The 22,946-nt window shown below is 40.7% G+C and overlaps 1 long non-coding RNA gene across 1 annotated transcript in view; it reads left to right on the top strand.

Moving 5' to 3' along the window:
- LOC105999608 overlaps positions 1-22,946 on the top strand; it is a 56,791-nt gene that overhangs the window by 14,362 nt on the left and 19,483 nt on the right. Inside the window, exon 2 of the long non-coding RNA XR_001175739.1 lies at positions 17,392-17,510. This is a non-coding gene — a long non-coding RNA (uncharacterized LOC105999608). The remainder of the gene's footprint in view (positions 1-17,391; positions 17,511-22,946) is intronic.

Below are 22,946 nucleotides of genomic sequence, written 5' to 3'. Positions count from 1 at the left end.
CAAGTATCATCCCCTCTTGCAGTATATTTTTGTATCTAGACAGAACCTTATTTACCTCTAGAAATACATTCCACTGCTTTGCAATTTTGTCTCCATTGCATCTGCCTAACCAAACGCAAATATAGATCAGTTTATCTTTCTGACTTGGCCCTGACCTGCTGAGCACAGCTGGAGCAAGACAGAAACCTTGCAGACTGGAGCTACTAAATATTTGTGCTCTTCTCTCTCTTAATTGGACTCTTCTGCATTACCCAGTAGTCTTTTTTTTTTCTTCTATCCTCTCCTTTACTCATAGCAGTTACTTTAAAAACACTCTTGTGTGTGTGGTGGTGGTGGGGGGGAGGAGTTGAGGGAGGTGGAGAGGAAAGTGATGGTAGAGGAAAAACAAAGGAGGGTGTAACAATGCTTGGTAGGAAATGGACTCATTACCTTGCTCTTGTAACTGTAACCCCTCAGTACGTAGTATCTTTATAATAAAACATATATAAAGGAAAAAACCCCACACTCTTCTGTAGCTTCCTTACCCCATTTTCTCTAGTAGTTGAGTTCATCTGTGTGCCAAGGAGCTTATACTTAAGTATTAATTGTTTTATTTCTGGAAGATGTAAAAAGAGATTGAAATGAGACCAAATAAAGATCACCCTGACATTGACCATGTCCATCTGTTGGAGGTACACAGCAGACTAAAGTATACATTTTGAAGAAAATTGGAATCATGTCTCTGTGGTATTTTTCTTGTGTGTACTATGAACTAATTCTAGTATAAAATAGTTTTTCTGTAGTAGCTTAATTCTTAAAATAGTTTTGTTTTCAGCGTAGGGAAAGTCTTTTTTTTTTTTTTGTGCAGTTTCTGTGGTTTATTTAAGCACAAATAAAAGGTGTACGCGAGCCATCTATTTTTCTTCACTGCGCAGCCTGGCATTGGGATTGGTGACTCTGATGGCCAGCTGGGTTGCTCGTTCCACGATGGCTTTTCGGTTCTTAAAGGAAACATTGTGGGTGATCTCAGCACAATAAGACTTGTTGCACTTCCAGCTCCTTGACGTTGTAGACCTGGAACTTCTGGAATCTACTGGGCAGCAGGTGCTTTGTTTTCTTGTTGCTTCCATAACCAATGTTGGGCATCAAGATCTGACTCTTGGATCTCCTCTGCACCCTGTTGTCAAGTCCCCTGGGTTTCCGCCAATTACTCTGAATCTTTTTTTTTTTTTTTGGGTCCGGTCGTGGGGCCTGAATTCTGGGGCTAGGCGCTGTCCCTCAGTTCTTCAGCTCAAGGCTAGCGCTCTACCACTTGAGCCACAGCGCCACTTCCAGCTTTTTTCTTTTTTCTTTTTTGCTTATGTGGTGCTGAGGAATCGAACCCAGGGCCTCATGCATGCGAGGCAAGTGCTCTACCACTGAGCCACCTTCCCAGCCCTACCCTGAATCTTGACATAACAGTTGGACCACTTGTGCCACAGCGCCACTTTCGATTTTCTGGTGGTTAAATGGAGATACAAGTCTCACAGACTTTACCTGCCCAGGTTGGCTTTGAACCATGATCCTCCTACTCAGTCTCCTGAGATTACAGGCTTGAGCCACTGGTGTCTGGCACATAATGTAGTTCTTAAAAACAATTTATACCTCTGTCCAATACAAAATCTTTAAGATTTTAAAAAAATTTGTAATAGAACCTAATCACTTACTTTAATTATTTCTACCTCGAAGTAATTCTATTTCTTTTGCTGAAGAGTACAAAAGAATTAACTTTTCTAACAAGATTCTAAAGGAACGTACTTGTTTGCTTTTCTGTATAAAAAATTACTTCCAAGTGGAACTATCTGAATTTCAGTATTATTTCCTGTTGATAGACTTTCTGCTTCTCTCCTTTTCCCTATTGCAGTCTGTTCTAATTCCTTGTTTATACAATTTATTATTTTATTGGAGGTCTTTCTCTGTTTCTGCATACAACTAGATAAAATGATCAGTTTACCTGGTAGAAATTTGAGATTTTTTGGTTTTAAAGTATCTTTTTTCCCTTTCTTTCTTTCTTTCTTTTTTTGTTGGTTGTGGGGCTTGAACTCTGGGCTTGGGCATTGTCCCTGTGCTCTTCAGCTCAAGTTGAGTGCTCTACCACTTGAGCCACAGCACCACTTCCAGTTTTCTAATGGTTTATTGGAGGTAAGAGTCCCATGGACTTTCCTGGCTGGCTTTGAACTGCAATCCTCAGATATTAGCCTCCTGACTAGCTAGGATTACAGGTGAGAGCCACCAGCACCTGGCTCATTTTTTTTTTTTTTTTAAATTGAGCTTTTGGATACTTGCTGTGTGTTTAAACAAGGAACTGCTTTATCTGGATCAATGACCTGGATTGTAATTCAGATTAGTCTTATTTTTTAGCAGCCTGTCCTTTTGTAAATCACTTTAACCTTACTGCCTCACTTGTATTGGAGAAAAGTAAGAATGCCTTCTGCATCTCTGCTTGTTGGCTAGCAAATGAGTTAATACAGCCATTCCCTGTTAACTCAGATATTAATATAACCACTTTTCTCTTTAGGGCATATATTTGTGTGAAGAGTTCTCAACAGCATTCATTCAAAAAAACAAAATACAAGTTTCAATTTTTTTTTTTCTAAAACATACTTTGGGCCGGGCGCTGGTGGCTCACGCCTGTAATCCTAGCTACTCAGGAGGCTGAGATCTGAGGATCGCGGTTCAAAGCCAGCCCGGGCAGGAGAGACCGTGAGACTCCTATCTCCAATAAACCACCAGAAAACCGGAAGTGGCGCTGTAGCTCAAGTGGTAGAGCGCTTGCTTTGAGCTGAAGTGCTGAGGGACAGCGCCCAGGCCCAGAGTTCAAGCCCCCCAACCGACCAAAAAAAAAAAAAACATACTTTGGAATTGATGGACTAGGTACCAGACTTGGGATTTTAGAATTGATGATGCTTAGAAAATATTTTCTTTCTTTCTTTCTTTCTTTCTTTCTTTCTTTCTTTCTTTCTTTCTTTCTTTCTTTCTTTCTTTCTTTCTGTCCGTCTGTCCTTCCTTCTTTCCTTCCTTCCTTTCTTTTTCTTTTTTTTTCCCCTGGTCCTGGGGCTTGAACTCGGCCCGAGCACTGTCCATGAGCTGCTTTTGCTCAAGGTGGGTGCTCTACCACTTGAGTTACAGCTCTACTTCTGCCTTTTTTTTCTTCCCTTTTTTTGAGTAGTTTATTGGAGGTAAGAGTCACAAGAGTTTCTTGCCCAGGCTGGCCTCAAATCTCGATCTTCAGATCTCAGCCTCCTGAATAGTTAGGATGATAGGGACCCCCACCCCCTCCCCACAGAAATATTTTCATCCAATCAGATGACTTAAAAGTTTGAGGTATCAATTAGGGGAAATTAACTTTCAAATGAAAGCTGTGTTGGCCAATTGCTGCATTCTTCTTTTGTAGGAAGACCTATTTGTTTTGGTAATAGATTATACTGTGACAATTGATTAGAAAACCTGGAATGAACTCAAAAACAAGTTGGATCATTTTAATTGTCAGTGTTATTGAGCTCTGATAGTCTGACAGATCTTTCTGAACAACATCGGATCTGGGTCAGGATGGTCTCCAGGGGCTCTGCTGGAGACAAACTGCCAAATTTAATTTGTTGGAACACTCTTCACTATTGAATTAATTTGCTTCAGTTTCATACATTCATGAACAAGGTCTAGGTGCTGCTTCCCATGCCACCTTTCTTGACTTTTGTCTGTTTACTTTCCTCATTCCACAGATGGTGGTTGGCCCTCTATTTCTCTTCCTGTTGTGTTTGATTATTATTTAATTCTTAATGTTAACGTCAACTCTAAGACAACACTTTCTGTATAATTTTTGTTTTCTGGTAAAGTGAAATGGATTTATGAGTATTAAAATACTAAAACACCAAAGCCAATAATAACTATTAAACCCCAGCTTTTATTTTAATTGTTTCATTGATCTATATAAACTGCTCCACTATTTGGAACCGTAGTTCACATATGAAAATTGGGGACTTAAGTTTATAATTCAGGATTAGGGTCTATGTCTGTGGGTTTGGTTAGGGATTTATTTAGGCTTCATACAAGAGTTCTATCATTTGAGTCACACCTCTGCTTCCAGATTTTTGCTGATTAATTGGAATCTTTCAATATGTCTGCCCAGTTTGGCTTCACACCTTGAACCTCAGATTTCAGCTTCGTGAGTTGCTAGGATTACAGGTGTGAGCCATTAGCATCCAGCTTAAGTATGTTTTAATTTACTGATTTTCAGCTACATTTTTCCTGTCTACTAAAAAGGTTGAGCACATCAGTGTTAGACATTTTCATGCTCTGTTATGCGAAGTGATTGTTCTTGTGACTTAATTATGTTTTAGTTGGATGGTCTATCTCTTATTTCATGGGAACTTTTTGTTTTGTTCTGAATATAAGTTCTTTGTTAAATGGGTTATTATCTTCTGTCCTGTAGCTTGCTTATAGTGCTTTTTTTTTTTTTTTCCTTTTTGCCAGTCCTAGGGCTTGAACTCAGCCCACTGTGCCCTGACCTTGTGCTCAAGGTTAGCATTCTACCACTTGAGCCATAGCACCACTTCTGGCTTTTTCTGTGTATGTGATCCTGAGGAATAGAACCCAGGGCTTCATGCATGATAGGCAAGCACTCTACCACGGGCCACAGTCCCAGCCCTTTAGTGATTTTTCTAAATGATACCTTCTGGTGCAGAAGAGTTCTTATATGGCAACCAGTTTTTTCTTTTATGCTTAGTGATATTTGGGTCCTTTTTTTAAAAAATCTTTTTTACTTGGAGGTCAACTATATCATAAAAGCTTTAGTCGCTCATGTAGATATGTTCATCATATCTAAATATATTGATTTTTATGGATGTTAAGCAAGTGCCATTTGGATATTTATAGCATCACTTCTGCCAAGTGCCATTTGGATATTTATAGCATCACTTCTGGGCCATACAAAATTACTAGTATAAAAAAAAAACCCAACCTCCAAGATGTCTGAAGGCAGCTGACAATAAACATATGTGTCTTTCTCATCATGAACCAAATACTTTTTTTTTGGACCTTTTTTTTTTTGGTCGGTCATGGGGCTTGAACTCTGGGCCTGGGTGCTGTCCCTCAGCTCTTCAGCTCAAGGCGAGCGCTCTACCACTTGAGCCACCAGGCCACTTCTAGGTTTTCTGGTGGTTTATTGGAGATAGGAGTCTCAGGGTCTTTCCTGCCCGGGCTGGCTTTGAACCATAATCCTCAGATCTCAGCCTCCTGAATAGCTAGGATTACAGGCGTGAGCCACCAGCGCCCGGCTTTTTTTTTTTGGACCTTTTATGTCCTGTGGGCCAGGCATTCCTTACCCCTGGTAGTATTAAGTCAATTTTTACTTTTTTTTTTTCCAAATGAATATATAATCCAGCACTCTTTTTTTGGTCAGTCATGGGGCTTGAACTCTGGGCCTGGGCGCTGTCCCTCAGCTCTTCAGCTCAAGGCGAGTGCTCTACCACTTGAGCTACAGCGCCGCTTCCAATCCAGCACTCTTTTTTTTTTTTTTTTTTTAATTTTTTTTTTGGGTCCGGTCGTGGGGCTTGAACTCTGGGCCTGGGTGCTGTCCCTCAGCTCTTCAGCTCAAGGCTAGCACTCTACCACTTGAGCCACAGTGCCACTTCCGGCTTTTTTCTTTTTGCTTATGTGGTGCTGAGGAATCGAACCCAGGGCCTCGAGCATGCAAGGCAAGCGCTCTACCACTGAGCCACCTTCCCAGCCCTAATCCAGCACTCTTTATTAATGAAAATTAAAGGACTTCCCAAATTGCCTTGCAGTGCCAGTTTTTCTTGTAATTTTGTTTAGGATCTCATAATTGTTTGTAGCTCAGACTGGCCTTGAACAGACTACCATTCTGCCATGTCTCCTGAATTCTGGTACTGCACAATGGGAGAGTTAAGTGTGAGGCCAGCTTCTGTTATATAGGCCCAGGCCCCTGTCTTCAAAACAGGAAACCCAACTGGTATTCCAGAAAGGAAGGAGAAGGAACCACAATACTACCAAACTGTCAGGGACGCAGATGTCCCCTCACATTATTTCATCGTTTTATGAATAAATTCTATGATATTTATCTGAGTTCCTAAGTCCTTCTTTGATTAGGGGGAAATTTATTCAAGGTGACAAAAATAACCACAATTCATCTCTGTTAGTAATGTTTACACCTTACTTTTTTTTTCTCTTCATTTTTTGGTTGGTTGTGGGGCTTGAACTCTGGGCCTGGGCTCTGTCCTTCAGCTCTTCAGCTCAAGGAAAGTACTCTATCACTTGAGCCACAGCGCTAGTGGTTTATTGGAGATAAGAGTCTCACAGACTTTCCTGCCTGGGCTGGCTTTGAACCATGATCCTCAGATCTCAGCCTCCTGAGTAGTTAGGATGACAGGTGTGAGCCACCGGTGCCCGGCTTGCCACCTTACTTTCTTAACTCATAAATTTGTTTCCATTAGGTGAAATTGTAAAGTATGTATATAGTAAATATGCATATGTTTTGAGTAAGTGTCAGGACTCAATACACATTTCAAAGCTTTCATAATTTTTTTGGGGGTGTGTGTGTGGGGACCTGAACTCAGGGCCTGGGCACTGTCCCTGAGCTGCTTTTGCTCAAGGCTAGAGCTCTACCATTTGAGCCACAGCGCCACTTCCCGTCTTTTCTGTGTCTGTGGTACTGAGGAATGGAACCCAGGGCTGAATTCATGCGTGTTAGGCAAGCGCTCTACCACTGAGCCACCTTCCCAGCCCCTCAAAGCTTTCATCATTGTTGTTAGGTTTGTTTGTTTGTTTTTAGAGCTGAGGACTGACTTCAGGGCCTTGCACTTGCTAGGCAAGTGCTCTTCCACTGAGCTAAATCCCTAACCCTGCTTCCATGATTCTCAATGACAGATTACTTTTAGGGGGCTGGGAAGGATGAACTAAGCCTCTCACAGTAGTGTAAATTCTAATAGAGTTAGTGTTTGATGGCTTATGTTGATTTCAGCATTAGCTTTTTTTTTCCCTTTTTCTTTTTTGGCGCTTGCACTGGGGTTTAAACTCTGACCTTGTGCACTTGGTTGGCTTTTTTAGTCACAGCTAGTACTCTACCACTTGATCCACATCTTAACCTCCACTTTTTGCTAGTTAATCAAAGATTAGAGTCTTACTGGTTTGTCTGGGAGGGCTGGCTTCTAATCTTGATTCCCAGATCTCAGCCTCTTAACTAGGATTATAGTTTGTACGTGTTGGCACATGTGTGCAAGTGTGTGCAGGTGCACATGCCTGTACTGATGGCAGGACAAGTAGGCTTGCCGATGACTAGTGAAGATGTCCGTGTAGGGATTTGTAGACATTTAATTCAAAGCTGGATTCTGGGAAAGGTTTCTGTGCTAGAGAAACAATATTGACAATCATTTCAGATGATCTTTATGAGCTTAGATGAGGCTGTCCAAGGAGTAAATGCAGACAGAGAAGATCCTTTGTGGTTATTTCTGCAGACTTGTACTCCTAATTTTAGTGGTTGGCAAGGAGAGGAGGATTCAGCATCATATTAGCAAAGAAGGACAGCTAGGAGGTCTTAAGCTGTCTTGGAAGCCCACACAGTTTCAGTCTGGACTTATTCTGTTGATAAAATCAAGTTAAGATGAGGATTAAGAATTCACCGTTGAATTTAACAATGAAGATCTTTTTTTTTAATTAATTAATTTATTTTTTATTTGTGAACATACTGTACAGAGGGGTTACAATTACATGGGCAGGATAATGTGTACATTTCTTACCAAGCATTGCAGCCTCCTCCTTTGGTTTACCCTTCACATCCCTTCCCAGCCTCCCCCCTCCCCCCCAATCCCAACCCTTCTCCTCCCCCCCTTCCCCCCCCCCACCGACTGACGTTGTAAAGCTCGTTTTGGACATGCCAACTTATACTTCTCGTTGTTGCATCAGGTCCACCTGTATCCTTAAACAACTGTTTTTTCCCCCTCTCCTCCACAAGTTATACTGACATCAAATATAGTGAAAGCAGGGGTTATACTGTGGGGGAGGGAAACAATGAAGATCTTTTTTTTTTTTTTTTTTTATCGGTCGTGGGGCTTGAACTCTGGGCCTGGGCGCTGCCCCTCAGCTCTTCAGCTCAAGGCGAGTGCTCTACCACTTGAGCCACAGCGCCACTTCCGGTTTTCTGGTGGTTTATTGGAGATAGGAGTCTCACGGTCTCTCCTGCCCGGGCTGGCTTTGAACCATGATCCTCAGATCTCAGCCTCCTGAGTAGCTAGGATTACAGGCGTGAGCCACCAGCGCCCAGCTAACAATGAAGATCTTAATGGTGATCTTGGCTAGCTGACTGGTGGTGAGAGGAAAAAGTGGACAATTTTTTCTAAGAGTGAGTTTAAAAGACAGTGGGACTGTGAGTGTAGCTCAGTGGAACGGTACTTCCCTATCATACACTAGGCCCCAGGTTCAATCTCTAACCATAAACTTCCCCTTCAAGATAGAAGGGGCGCAGGGAAAGGGAGAAATGAGGGGGGAGGAAAGAAAAGACAGATGAGAGATGTTGCAAAGAGAATGTATAGAAAGTTCTTGCAAATACTTTGCTTCACACATGAACAAAAAAATAGAATGGTATGTGCAGCAGAGAATAGGCTTAGCACAACGTTTTGTTTTTGTCTAAGACTAGGACTCGAACTCAGTTCCTGACACTTTCATTCATTGGCTAGTGCTCTACCAATTGAACAATGCCTCCAACCCCTAAGACAAATTTTTTTTGGGGGGCAGGGGTTAGTTGTAGGGCTTGAACTCGGAGCCTGCACTCTGTCCCTGAGCTCTTTTGCTCCAGACTAGCACTCTCTCACTTTGAGCCACATCTCCACTTCTGGTTTTTGAGTGGTTAGTTAGAGATAAGAGTCTCAAGGACTTTCCTACCCAGACTATCCTTCACTGTGATCCTCAGATCTCAACCTAGGATTATAGGCAGGAACCACTGGTGCCTGGCTAAGTCGGAGTTTTTTTTTTTAAAGAATTGAAAATACGTTTTTGTATTGATGTGATCAGAATGATCTAGTAGAGTGAAAGTCACATGAAAAAGTTTGAGGGGAAAAGGTGATAGAGAAGGTGAGTCTGATTAAGGCACATTGTACTTATGTATATGTGAGTATGCCATAATGAAATATACCCTTGTACAACTCATGCTAATAACAATGTAGAAGAGAGAAAAAGTTTGAGGAATAATAACATCAGAGTTTTTAAGACCGACACTGGAGAAGAGGCGGAGCCTATGGTGTAGGTGCTGGTGGGTTGGTAGATGTGGGATTTTTAGTTAGGGAACTTTTCCAGTGCTTTCAGTTTTCTTAGTGAAGGGGGAAGTTGAGTGAAGATTTCTTGGAGAAGTGAAGAGATTAAATGAAGGTGAAGTACTTTTAGGGTGATGGAAAAGTAAATGCTTATTGTTTACTTAATTTTCAAATATATATAAAATACAGGCAATCACTGTTAATGGTTTTCTCTCTCTTTTTTTTTTTTTGTCGGTTGTGGGGCTTGGGTGATGTCCTTGCACTCTTCAGCTCTGTTACCTGTCTGTATCCTGTATTCTAGCTACTTATAAATAAAAATATACTTAGAGCCAGGCGCTGGTGACTCACACCTGTAATTCTAGGCACTCAGGAGGCTGAGATCTGAGGATCATGGTTCAAAATCAGCCCTGGCAGGAAATTCCATGAGACTCCAGTTAACTACCAGAATACTGGAAGTGGAGCTATGGCTAAAAGTGATAGAAGCACTAGCTTTGAGTGCCCAGGACCTAAGTTAAAGCCCTGTGAATGACAAAAAAAAGTAAAAATAAAAATAATAAAAGCATATGCATACATATAAATTGAGTTCTATAGTGAGTTAAGGAGTGGTATCCCTTTCCCCCCTTCCCCACCAAACAAAAAGATATATTCAAGTTCTTACTGGTAGAAGCTATGAGGAGCACTTTGGCAGTTTTTGCAGATTTAATTCAGAATCCCAAATGAGATCATTCTGATAATGACAAGTCACCTTAGAAGATATATATGCAGAAATAGGCCATGGGAAGACATGGGTGAAGACAATTATGTGAAAATGCAAGCAGAGATTAAAGTTAGATAAGCTACAAGCCAAGGAATATCTGGACCCACCAGAAGCTACAAGAGGTGCAAAGTGATTTTAAACACTTGAGATGTGGGGCCATGCACACACCTTGAATTTGGACTTTTGACCTCTAGAACTGAGGATAAATTTTTATTGTTTGGAGTCACCAGATTTGTCGCAGTTAATAGCCCCTAAAAATGGATACAGGCTAATACTACACCTGATGTTTTACAGCTTTCTTGCTGATGAGTTGGATATAAGAGTCTCTGGCTTTTCTGACTGGTCAGGCTCAGAATAGCTAGATCTAAGCCCCCTAACTGATAGGACTTTTCATTTTTAAAAAATGCATTTTTAGCCGGATACTAGTGGCTCTCACCTGTCATCCTAGCTACTCAGGTGGGTGAGATCTGAGGATCATGGTTCAAAGGCAGCCCAGGTAGGAAAGTCCATGAGACTCTTATCTCCAGTAAAATAACAGAAAATCGCAAGTGGCGCTGTGGCTCAAACGGTAGAGTGCTCGCCTTGAGCTGAAGAGCGCAGGGACTGTGCTCAAGCCCAGAGTTCAAGCCCCACGACCGACCAAAAAAGAAAAAAATGCATTTTTGTGTAAATCAGATTGGTCATCACAATGATCTTAATTATTGAAATTAAAGCTAGCTAAGGCATTTAAAATAGTTTTAAATAAAGGTGTTAACTAAAGAAAGATTTAATGTACCTTTGAGTATAGAGTTTATAGAAAGTATTTTTATGAACTGAATTGGTAAGCGATCCTTACTCTGAAATTAAGTAATGGGTTACTAAATCAAGAAACTTTTTTTTGGCAGCATTGTGAATTGAACTCAAGGCTTTGTGCGGGTACTCTATTACTTGAGCCATGCCTCTAGGCCCTTTTTGCATTAGTTATTTTTGACAGAAGGTCTTGGCTTTGTGCCTGGGCCGTCTGGGCTTCTGTCCTCCTACTGTTACCGTCCCATGCCAGTCACTGTGGATGATTAGGCTGCACTCCTGTACCGGGCCTTTGTGACTGGAAGCAGGGATAACAGCCACGCACCACTTCTACCCATTGCTTTAGATGGAGTTGAATGAACTTTCATGCCCTGGCTGGCCTCAAACTGTAATGATCCATCGTTTTCCCCTAAATAGCGAGGATTACTGGCTTGAATCTCTATGCCCAGCATGAAACTCTTTCTGTCAACCTTACACCACTGAGAATTTGATCTATCTCAGAACTTTTATAATAATTCTACCACTTATGATAGACTTATGTCTGCTTATTTTTAGTGGTCTGTGAAAGATACCCCAGATATAATATGTTCCATTTGAAATTATTCTTCTACAGTTAATAATTTAAAATATTCTGTAAGTTTGGGGAATTACATTTTGAGTTTTGCAATTTTTTTGGTGGTTTTAAGGCAGGGTTTGCCACGTAGCCCAGACCGGCTTGGACTTCATGATCTTCCTGCCTCTGCCTCCTACGTGCTGGAGTTTCAGATGTGTGAGCTCACCACCTGGCTTGAAAACCTTTTATGTTTTTATTTTCCCTTACATTTTGCTTAGGAGGAAATAGGGAAAACATGTCATTGTCATTAAGTTAAGAAAGGTTAAAAAAAATCAAACCTTTAGAAATGGTGTAATAAGACAAGTTAACAGGAATCAGGAAAGAAAGCAAACTGAAGTTTGAGAAATTCTTGTCTTGCTACATATGAGCTAGATATGAAGAAAATGAAGGCCATCAGGTCACTATAGTCGAAGAGGATAAGAAAATGCAGTTGGCATTCTTTAGAATGATTTTTTAAATTATAGTGCTACATACTCAGACCAGGCATCAAATACCATATATGAATAAAGCAATAATCTCATCAAAGGCATTATTTCCTTACAAAATCAAGTAGGCTAGCAAGACATGGAAGGTAGAACTTTTTTTCCCCCTTTCCCCTCCTGTGATGCTATGGCTTGAACTTGCTAAGCAGGTGTTCTATCACTTGAGCCAGTCTGCCAACACCTTTTTGTGTTGGTCAGTTTTTTGATAGCTTCTAGATAGAGTCTTAGTCAACATGGACTGTGATTTTCTAATGTGAGCCTCCTTGGAGTGCTTGGATGACAGGCTTGTTCCTGTACTTGCTGTGGTGGTGGTGGAATCTCTCAAAATTTTTTTCCCCCCTGCCTAGCCTTAAGCCATGAACCCACAATCTCTGCCTCCCAAGTACCTAGGATTACAGGCTTGAGCCCCACTGATCAGGCTCTTTTTGCTGAAGGCTAGTGTTCTATCACTTTGAGCCTCAGCACTATTTCTGTTTTTTTTTTTTGGTGGCTAATGGGAGATAAGAATTTCACGGACCTTTTCCTGCTTGGGCTGGTTTTGAACCATAACCCTCAGATCTCAGCCCCCTGAGTAGCTGGATTTACAGGTGTGAGCCACCAGGGCCCTGCTAAAGGTGGACTTTTTTTTTTTTTTGGTCGGTGGTGGGGCCTGAATTCTAGCTCTGGGTGCTCTCCCTCAGCTCTTCAGCTCAAGGTGAGCACTCTACCACTTGAGCCGTAGCACCACTTTCGGCTTTTTCTGCTTATGTGGTGCTGAGGAATCAAACCTAGGGCCTCATGCATGCAAGGCAAGCACTCTACCACCGAGCCTCCTTCCCAGCCCCGACATTTTTTACTATCAAAAGATGGTTTGATCGTTAAAATAAGACAGCTGGATAGCAAATAAAAAGACTAAAAATCATAAGTACCAGTAAATAAACAATCTTTTCCAAACAGAATTTCCTGGTTGTAATATTTAATTAGACAAAATAGGAGTCAATTTCTTGATCCTTCACTGTAAAACATGTGTGGTTGAATTGATAAAGAAGCTCAGCAATAAGATACTTTGCTCAGGAGTCTCCATGGGAACAGTATCTCTGCCAACGTTTTTTATTCCTGCACAACAGATTTTTAAAAAGAGGAACCCCAATTTTATAGCAAACTACAGTCCTTGGCGAGTAATTTCTTTTTCCATGCTTTTCTAAATATCAGGAAAGTAAAAAAATAAATAAAAGATGTGCTATTTAGAAATTTACTTACTGTTTAATGATATGAAACAGGATTCCTAGAAGAGAGAAAACAGAAACTCCTGTGTTATCTTAAGAAAAATCACTGTGTAACTGTTGTTATAGGAACCAGTGTTTTAAGAGGGATATTAATTACTAATCTTTTTTTGTTTTGCTGGTCCTAGGGCTTGAACTCTGGGCCTGGGCGCTGTCCCTGAGCTCTTCATCTTAAGGCGAGCGCTCTACTACTTGAGCCACAGCACCATTTCCAGTTTTCTGGTGGTTTATTTATTTTTATTTATTTATTATTTTTTTGAGTCTGGTCGTGGGGCCTGAACTCTGGGCCTGGGTGCTGTCCCTCAGCTCTTCAGCACAAGGCTAGCACTCTACCACTTGAGCCATAGCGCCACTTCCGGCTTTTTTCTTTTTGCTTACGTGGTGCTGAGGAATCGAACCCAGGGCCTCATGCATGCAAGGCAAGTGCTCTACCCACTGAACCACCTTCCCAGCCCCTCTGGTGGTTTATTGAAGTTAAGCGTCTCAGGGACTTTCCTGCCTGGGCTGGCTTTGAACCGTGATCCTCAGATCTCAACCTCCTAAGTAGCTAGGATTACAGGCATGAGCCACCAGCACCTGGCATTAATGGTTTTCTGTTTTGTTTTTTTTTTGTTTTTTGCTGATCCTGGGGCTTGAACTGAAGTCCTGGGTGCTGTCCCTGAGCCTCTTTGTGCTCAAAGCTAGTACTCTACCATTTGAGCCACAGCACCACTTCCAGCTTTTTCTGAGTTATTTATTGGAGATAAGAGACTCATGGACTTTCCTGTTTAGGGCTGGCTTCGAACTGTGATTCTCAGATCTCAGCCTCTCCTGAGTATCTAATGTTACAGACATGAGCCACTAGTGCCTGGCTTCAATTACTTGTCTTTAGAAATTGATCTAACAAGGTAACTATCAGAACTATCAGGAGGCAGGAGAATGTTTTGCCATTGTTGCTCAGTTTTAGGGCAGATCCTATCTCCTTTTTACTTAGTTTCCTTTCCTATATATTGATAATGATGGCTGCTAATGGAAACTGCTTCTGAAATGGGTCTGTAAGTTGCAAATGATGTATATGTAATGATACACATATTATCTCATTTATTTATTTTTTGCTTTGAAAGATTGTAAATAGAGCGTTTGGAAAGCAGAGAAAACTGGAAAAGGGAATTTTCTAATACTAACATGCCTGATTTTGAAATTTGAAATAAACTAACCTTTTAAAGTTTGATGACACCATACCAAGGTTCATTGACAACTGGCCCAACTAGTGTTTCTTTTTCTTTAACAAATGTTTAATAACAAAATAAAAAGGACTTGTTTTATCATTGCTAAACGTTTGACAGCAAGGGAGTTTTATACAATAGTTACAATAGGTATTTCAGTTAAAAAAAACGGGTTAAGCCAGGGATGGTAGTTTATGCCTATAATTCCAACACTCCGAAAATGGAGGTGGGGATTGCAAATTGAATTAAAATCTCAGGGCCACTCTTCTCTACTACTCACCCTTCCCCGGGCCCTTTATTACAAAAAAAAAAAAAAAAAAAACCTCCAAATGAACAGAACCTAGAGTGTTATAAGCATTTTGATGGCTAGCTAAGTGCCAGTGGCTCACGCCTATAATCCTAGTTACTCAGGAGGCTGAAATCTGAGGATCGTGGTTGAAAGCCAGCCTAGGCAGGAAGGCTTTGAGACTCCACTAAACTGCCAAAAAAAGCCAGAAATAGGACTGTGGCTCAGGTGGAAGAGCATTAGCCTTGAGCAGAAGAGCTCAGGAACAGTGCCCAGACCTTGAGTTCAAGCCTCAGGACTGGCACTCGCGTGTGCGCGTGCGCACGCGCGCTCGCGCGCACACACACGTCTGGCCCAGTGTGAGTGGTTCATGCCTATAGCCTATAGGACTTTAGAACAATCTTGAATGGAAACGGCAAAAGTGGCCTTACTTCTTTCACTTTTAGTGAACTTTTAGTCTTTATTGTGTATGATGATAGCTCTCAGTTTGCCATAGAGGCATTCATGGTATTTATTGAGATTATTTTTAAAATCATGCAAGGGTGTTGAATTCTGTCTAGTGCTTTTATGCTGGTGAAATAACACATGGTGTATTTTATTGATTTAGAATGTTGAACTATTTTATATTCCAAGAATTCTACTTGGATAGTGATACATACAATTTTTATTTTTGTGGTAATGAGGATTTAACCCAGTACTAGTGCTACCTGTACCACTGAGCTACCTTACCAGCCATACAGTCCTTTTAGTTCAGTCAGCTAGAGTATCGTTGAAACTTGAAGCGTTTTAAAACTGAAAGTTAGCCTTTCGTTTTCTTTAAGAGGCAGTACTGGGTTTTGAACTCAGGGCCTCAAACTTGCTGGTCTTTTTCCGTTGGCTGTGTTCTGCCACTTGGACCACACCTCCAGCCCCACTTTTTGTGGTTATTTTGCAGTATAGCCTCTGGTCTTTGTGATGTTGCTGTCCTTCAATTCTGGTCCTCTGGATTTCACCTTTCTGATTTGTTAAGATTATAGAAGTAAGCCACCTGAGTCTTATCAATGTGTTTGTTTTAGTAAATATAACACCAGCCTAGGTCCGAGGTTCTCATACTTATAAGCCTAGCTACAAGGACGGTAGGGATTGGGAGGATTAGAGTTGGGGCCAGCCCCAACAGTTTGCAAGACCCCTTCTCAGTAGCTGGGTGTGATGATGTTTTCTTGTCATTCTAGCTCTAAGGAGGAAACCAATAGGTGGATCATAGTACAGGCTGGTTTAAGCAGAACTTATCTCAAAAGGAATCTAAGCAATAAGGACTAGGGTATGGCTCATTTAATAAAACACACAAGCATATGAGGTCTTGTGTTGAAACCCCAGTAATAAGCCCCCAAAATAAAGGTAACTGTAGACAAAGAAAGCCATCACAGTGACCAAGAAGAAGCATGTAGCAACTCCTTTTACTGTCCTGTCCATAAACTCTCAGGTCTACTGGCTGTAAGGCAGGATTTGTGACTCCGTCTGTCTGAGGACCTTTGGCTGTTGGATGACATTGTCTCAACAGTGTTAAGCCACAAGTGCTGGGCTCTTGATACCTCTTTTTTCTCATCCTGCTGCAGAAGCTACAAATCACAAGCAGAGAAGGACTGGGGTGGGTGTGTAAACACATAAGATCTCTCAGCCCTTTATCTAGCTCTGGGCCCATTCTTCACACTGACCCCAAAGTTTTCCAGCACAACTGGCAACCGACTCAATAGAACATCAGTTATTGGCTTCCTTCCATTTTTAAAATTTAACTTTTCTAAACTATAGGGTGCTTCATTGTTCTGCCTCTAAATGATTGAGAAAAAAAAAAGCTATAGATAAGGTAGTCTGAAGATCCTACGGTTAGCTATGCCTTGGGATGTTGGGGTGTCACATAGGAATAAGGATACTGGATACTAACTTGGCCAGGAAAAGTTGGCTTCTGCAGATGGGTGCATCAGTCAAGAATTTGAAAAGCAAGCACACAGAACAGGCAGGCTGCTCCCTTTTTATCCCTAACCTAGTAAGGCCCTGAACCTCTGCTCAGATTGGCTGAGCTCAGGTTCACAATCTGCAGAAAGATTTGGTTTAATTAATAGAATTTTAATTCAGTGAGCTAAGATGTCTTAGCAGGAAAAGGATGTAATTAAAATGTAAACAAGAAGTGCCAAGCCACCTGGCCAAAGCAGGGACTTTTCAAAAGCAAGTTTCCCAAGACTGACAGAAAGGAAGCAAACCACTCTGATAGCAAAGACAGCTTTTGTTGCACTGCTGCATCGGAATTACCTTTCCCTCCTGCCTGGGTTTGTGTAATTAGATTTATCTATTACTCTGTGTTTTTCCCATTGCTTATGTAATCTTTCACACTTTGTGTTAAGATTTTTGTGGCCACAACTTAAAAAAAAAGGATTGTTAACACATATTTTTTAATGCATACTTTTTTAAACTTGTCTTTTTACTAATAATATCTTGGAAGGAATTGCTCTGTCTAAATTATAACTTGTTATTCTTTGCATAGCTTATAATGAATGTTTCATATTATGTTATATAAAACTTAGCCATTCTTATATTAATGGGAATATTATCTCTTACTTATTCTTGGTCATTTTAATGTGGCATCTTTGAATATGTGTCATTATTTCATGATGCTTTTATTTCTGTGGTCTAGATTTTCAGGAGTAAAATTGTTGGGTTAAAGGGATTTTATATTTTTTTATTTCAGTCGATGTTGCCAAATTGCTTGCCAGAAGTGCTCCACCAAGAACATGTGAGAATTCTTTCTCCTACATACCTGCCAGCAATAGGGTTATTACTCTTTCAAAAGTTTGCCAGGCCAGTAAGGTAACATTTTATCATTGTTACTTATTCCCCCCACCCCCACCCCACCCCCAATACCAGAGCTTGACCTCTGCTTAGCTAGGCCTCACCTTGGCTAGGCTTCCTTATTCCCTCTCAGCTAGTGTTCTACCACTTGAGCCATGTCTCTAGCTTGGCTTTTTGCTAGTTAATTGGATGCAGAGGTTCCTCAGCTTTTCTGCTTGGGCTAGCTTATAACTGAAATCTAGGATTACAGTTCTAAATCACCTGTTCCCAGCTCGTTATTACTTTTTAATTTGAACTTCCTTGGGTATTAGACATTTGGTTTTATTTTCTCAATTGCTACTTGATAACATTTACATAAATTTTACTTTCATTGCTTTTCAAATTACACAAACTTACTATGTGTTTAAAACAGACTTTGTTTTTCATTTTACAAGCATTTTTCCCTTTTTTCTAAAGATAGAATGGTTATTTTATTTATTTATTTATTTCTGTCAGTCATGGGGCTTGAACTGTGGGCCTGAGCACTGTCTTTGAGCTCTTCAGCTGAAGATGAGCACTCTACCACTTGAGCCACAGAGCCACTTCTAGTTTTCTGGTGGTTAATTGGAGATGAGTCTCCTGGCCTTTCCTGCCTGGGCTGGCTTTGAACTGCGATCCTCAGGTCTATAAATGTGAATTTTTTATAGTTTACAGTTTGGAGTTGTAAATGTTTCCCAAATTCTTTTCTACCTGATAGTGATTTTTTTGCAATTTATTTTCATGTTGAGTTTAGTATGTTGAATAACCAAGCATTTTTGTTTTAGACTATCAGCTCTTAAAAAAGATTAAACCATCTTATGTTGGCTTGAGTGATCGCTCCCTTTTTTTCTTAAAATTTCATATTTATTGAATCCCCCTTCTTTTTTTTTTTTTTTTTTTTTTTTTTTTTTGGTACTGGGGATCGAACCCAGGACATTGCACTTGCTAGGCAAGCGCTTTGCCACTGAGCTACATCCCAGCCCTGAATCCCCCTTCTTAAGTACTGTTTTGCCTAATATACCCATTTTTGCTATTTTATGAAGTATGTGTTTTTGCTTTTGTTCTGTACCATTTGTTTCTATATATAAATTTGAACATTTTTCCTTAAAAAATTTACAAAATTCTACTAACGTGATCATAATTTAGATTAGATGAAACTAATGAACAGCAATCAACACTTGCCCTTTTTTTTTTTTTTTGGCTGGTCCTGAGGCTTGAACTCAAGGCCTGGGAATTGTTCCTGAAATATATTGTTTACAGCAAGTGCTCTACCACAAGTCACAGCTCTACTTCTGGATTTTCTTTTGGTGATGAATTGGGGGGAAAAAAAAGAATTTCATGGACTTTTGGCCTGGGCTAATTTTGAACTGTGATCCTCACATCTCTGCCTCTGTATAGTTAGGATTATAGATGTGAGCTACTGGTGCATAGTGAGTTTATTATAGTAGTTTTTGTGCCTTTTAATAATATATAGGCTGGCTCAGTGACTCAAACCTGTAATCTCAGCTACTTGGAAGGTGGAGATGGGGAAGATTTCAGAGACTAATCTGAACAGAAAGTTAACTGAGGCCCAGCAGCAAGAAGCTGGGCATGGTGGTACAGTCCCATCTGTCGGGGAGGTTACAGGGAGGAGGATCCTGATCTCAAGATGGCCTGGGCAAAAACTTGAGTCCCTATGGAAAAATAACTGTCAAGGGAATAGATGTGTGTGTGTTGGGGTATGACTCAATTGGTAAAGTTGTCTACCTAACAATCCGGAGGCCCCGAGTTCAGACTCCAGTACCACCAAATAACAGAAAAGAATATACTGTTTTTCATATGAATCTGAACTTGCTAAATTTCTTGAAAATTTTTACATAAGTATTATAGTTGTTGAAAATAACCTCATTTCTGTGTGTTAGATTTTTGTGTCCATTTGACCTATACTTACTTTTAGGCTGAGCGATTTTTTATTTGCAGGCAGAGAGTACAAAATAAAGGTACTAGCAGGTTTGGTGTCTAGTGAGGCCTTGCTGTTTACTTCAAAGGATGAGCTTCTTACTCTCACTGGGCAGAAAGAGCGGAGCAGCTTCTTTCGGTCTTTCTTAAGAGCAGACAGTAGTTCCCTTCATCATGGCAGAATTCTCATGACTTTAACCACTTCTCAAAAGATTCTGCCTCTTAATATTTTCATACTGGGTTTTAAGGTACCAATTTTGCAGGAGCTACCAACATTGAGATCATAGGACAAACTTTCCATGATAAAAGTTATTGATTTTTATATATTTCTCTCACGTTATATTCGGTGGAATGTAACTGTGGAATGAGTATTGAATTGATGTTATAGCCTGGGTAAACCTTGGAAATACTGTGCTAAATGAAAGAAGGTACCCAGAAGCTAATATAATTGGTGGTTCCATGTTTATGAAATGTTTAGAATTGGCAAATGCATCAAGAAATAAAGTGTATTATTAGTGATTATTAGGGAATACAAATGGGAGGATAGGGAGTTACTGCTAATGAATATAGTTTATCTTTTATTCATTACCTCAAGTTCATTGAACAAGGGGATTCATTGTGATACGTACATACAGGCATGTAATGTACTCTGATTAAACTTACCCCTTCTATTCCTCTTTCTTGGCCCCCACTTTCTCCATCCTTTTAAAAGTTTTTGAACAACGCTCAAGCCCAGAGTTCAAGCCCCATGACCGACAAAAAAAAAAGTTTTTGGTGGGTTTTATTATAGTATTTTCATACACATTTGATTTACCCTGAACTGAAATGTCTGAAACATTTACCTTCTCTCACTCTGTCCTTTCCCACTCGTCTCCTACTGGTTCCTTGAAAAACAGTCTCTTTTGGACCACCACATCACATTACTATTAGTTTTTGGAGGTCTGGATTCTTTACATGAGTAAAAACATAGGATTCTTTTCTGTCTGATTTAGCTTATCTTGCTGAACGTGATAACCTCCAGTTCCTTCCAGATGACATAATTTCACTCTTCATTGCTGAATAATACTCCATTGTGTATATATGCTACATTTTCCTTATTTAGTCAGTTGTTGGGCACTGATACTGATTGTATAGTTTATCTATTACAAACATGGCATTTGTTTTAGAACAACTAAAAGTATTATGGAATTAGATTAGTAGTGCAATGGTTATACAATCATGTATATTAGGTGTATTTTAAGGACTACTGAGTTACATAGTTTAATGGAGTAATTTTATGGTTTGTCAGTTATTTGAATTTTAAACAGGAGTAACTAGTTGTATCACGTTTAATTTGATAAGAGGTCATGGAAAAGCAGACCAATGAGCTTGATAAAATTGAACGTTTGTTTTACGTACTAGGTGGAATTCTGTCCTTGTTGGTATTGATTCACTGGTGCACTATGAGAACAGACATCTCCATGATCAATTCTTGGCCTTTGTCTCCTGTTTATGTGTTTTGTAGCTCTAGACATTGGGAGAAAGCTAACTGCTTAGGAACAGGAACTGCCCTAGGAACTTATAAGGCACCTTCCCATCTCAGTGGTTCTAGCATGCACATTGTCATGTCAATAGTGACCTAGGATGAGGGTCCAGGCTCTGTGGCTTTGGCCCTGTCATGCCTCACTGGTCCTCAGGAGAGGTGGCTCCCTTCCTGCCTTGCTAACTGCCAGGCATGATGCCATGCTGTCATGTATGTTGCATGCATACAACAGAGCCCATTTTTCTTCTCCATGTGTTGTGTTCCCGTGGTAAGGCCTGTCTCGTAACCCAGTTCACAAGACAGCCCCTTAATGGTCACAAATGCAGAGGGATAGGAAGTAAAATCACTTTTTAGGTCGGCGTATCTCTGGATAATTCCTTTGTTAGCATTAGCAAGAAATGTTAGAATACACTATCAAAGATAGGCCCTAAAAACAGAAGCGCTTTTGAATCAGGAGTTTAATGAGAAATGCATGAAAATGAAGAACAAATGAAGCACCAGAGGAAAGTTTCAAGTTCATTTTCTTGCTCTGTGACTTCTGAGGTGGTTAGACGCTGGCTGACTCACGGAATCCAGATCCCAACCAAGTATATTTCTGGAAAGTCATGGAAACACCCGGAAATGCCTTTTTTTTTAACCCCCCCTTTCCTTCTTGTTATCGTCACCAAAGTAAAGGTGGAAACTATTTATTTATTTATGTTTGCTGGTCCTGGGGCCTGAACTCGGCCTGGGCGCTGTCCCTGAGCTCTTCAGCTCAAGGCGAGTGCTCTACCACTTGAGCCGCAGCGCCATTTCTGGTTTTTTCTGCTTATGTGGTGCTGAGGAATGGAACCCAGGGCCTCATGCATGCAAGGCAAGCGCTCTACCACTGAGCCACCTTCCCAGCCTCAGAAACAGTATTTTTAATCAATGAGTGTGTTTCGTTGCCACAGAAGATACTAAGTTAGGGAAGTAGATGCTATAAGTTGATTAAGGCTTCATAGAGGATAAATCCTCTGTAATCACTAGCCCAAGAGGCACTTGGATCTTTTTGTACTTCAGCATGGTAAATGTGTGAGTGTGATATGACCACATTATACACTCAATGGTAAAGAACTGGAGTCTTGTCTTCTTCCGTTCCAGACAAGATGAGAATCATCCTGCATCACGTTCAGCTTGAGTACTGAAAGTCCATGCCACAGTAATAGGGAGTGGAAGGAAATGAATGGTGTCCAAATCCAGTCTCATATTCAGGCTGTTAAAAAGGAAAGAACTTAAAAGACATTCAGAGGGAGAGGTGGTATTGTCACTGTCTCCTGACAAGCGTGACTTTGTATCTTGAAAACCCTGAATGTACCTGGAAAACTCAGCATTTCTTGAAACTCCAAAGAACATTTATTCCAACATACATTGGTAGATACAACTGTACTTAAAATACGAGTTGATTAAAAAGAAAAAAATGAGCCAGGCACCAGTGGCTCACACCTGTCATCCTAGCTACTCAGGAGGCTGAAATCGGAGGATAGTGGTTCAGAACCAGCCCAGGCAGGAAAGTCCATGAGACTCTTATCTCCAATTAAGCACCAGAAAACTGGAAGTGGCACTGTCGTTTCAGTGGTAGAGTGCTAGCCTTGCACGCACAAGGGTTCGATTCCTCAGCATCACATAAGCAGAAAAAAGCTGGAAGTGGCGCTGTGGCTCAAGTGGTAGAGTGCTAGCCTTGAGCTGAAGAGCTGAGGGACAGTGCCCAGGCCTAGAGTTCAGGCCTCATGACTGAACCAATAAAAATCAAAAGGGTATTTAGATTTATTTTATTTATTTTATTTTTGGTATAGTTATTGGGCTTGAATTTAGGGACCTCTTACTCTCTTACCCTTTTTTTTTTGGGGGTCCCGTCCTGGGGCCTGTACTCTGGGCCTGGGCGCTGTCCCTCAGCTCTTCAGCTCAAGGCTAGTGCTCTACCACATGAGCCACAGCGCCACTTCTGGCTTTTTTCT

Source organism: Dipodomys ordii, unplaced genomic scaffold, assembly GCF_000151885.1.
Source record: "Dipodomys ordii isolate 6190 unplaced genomic scaffold, Dord_2.0 Scaffold193, whole genome shotgun sequence".
Classification (NCBI taxonomy): Eukaryota; Metazoa; Chordata; class Mammalia; order Rodentia; family Heteromyidae; genus Dipodomys; species Dipodomys ordii.
This window is presented reverse-complemented; position numbering and strand designations above follow the sequence as displayed.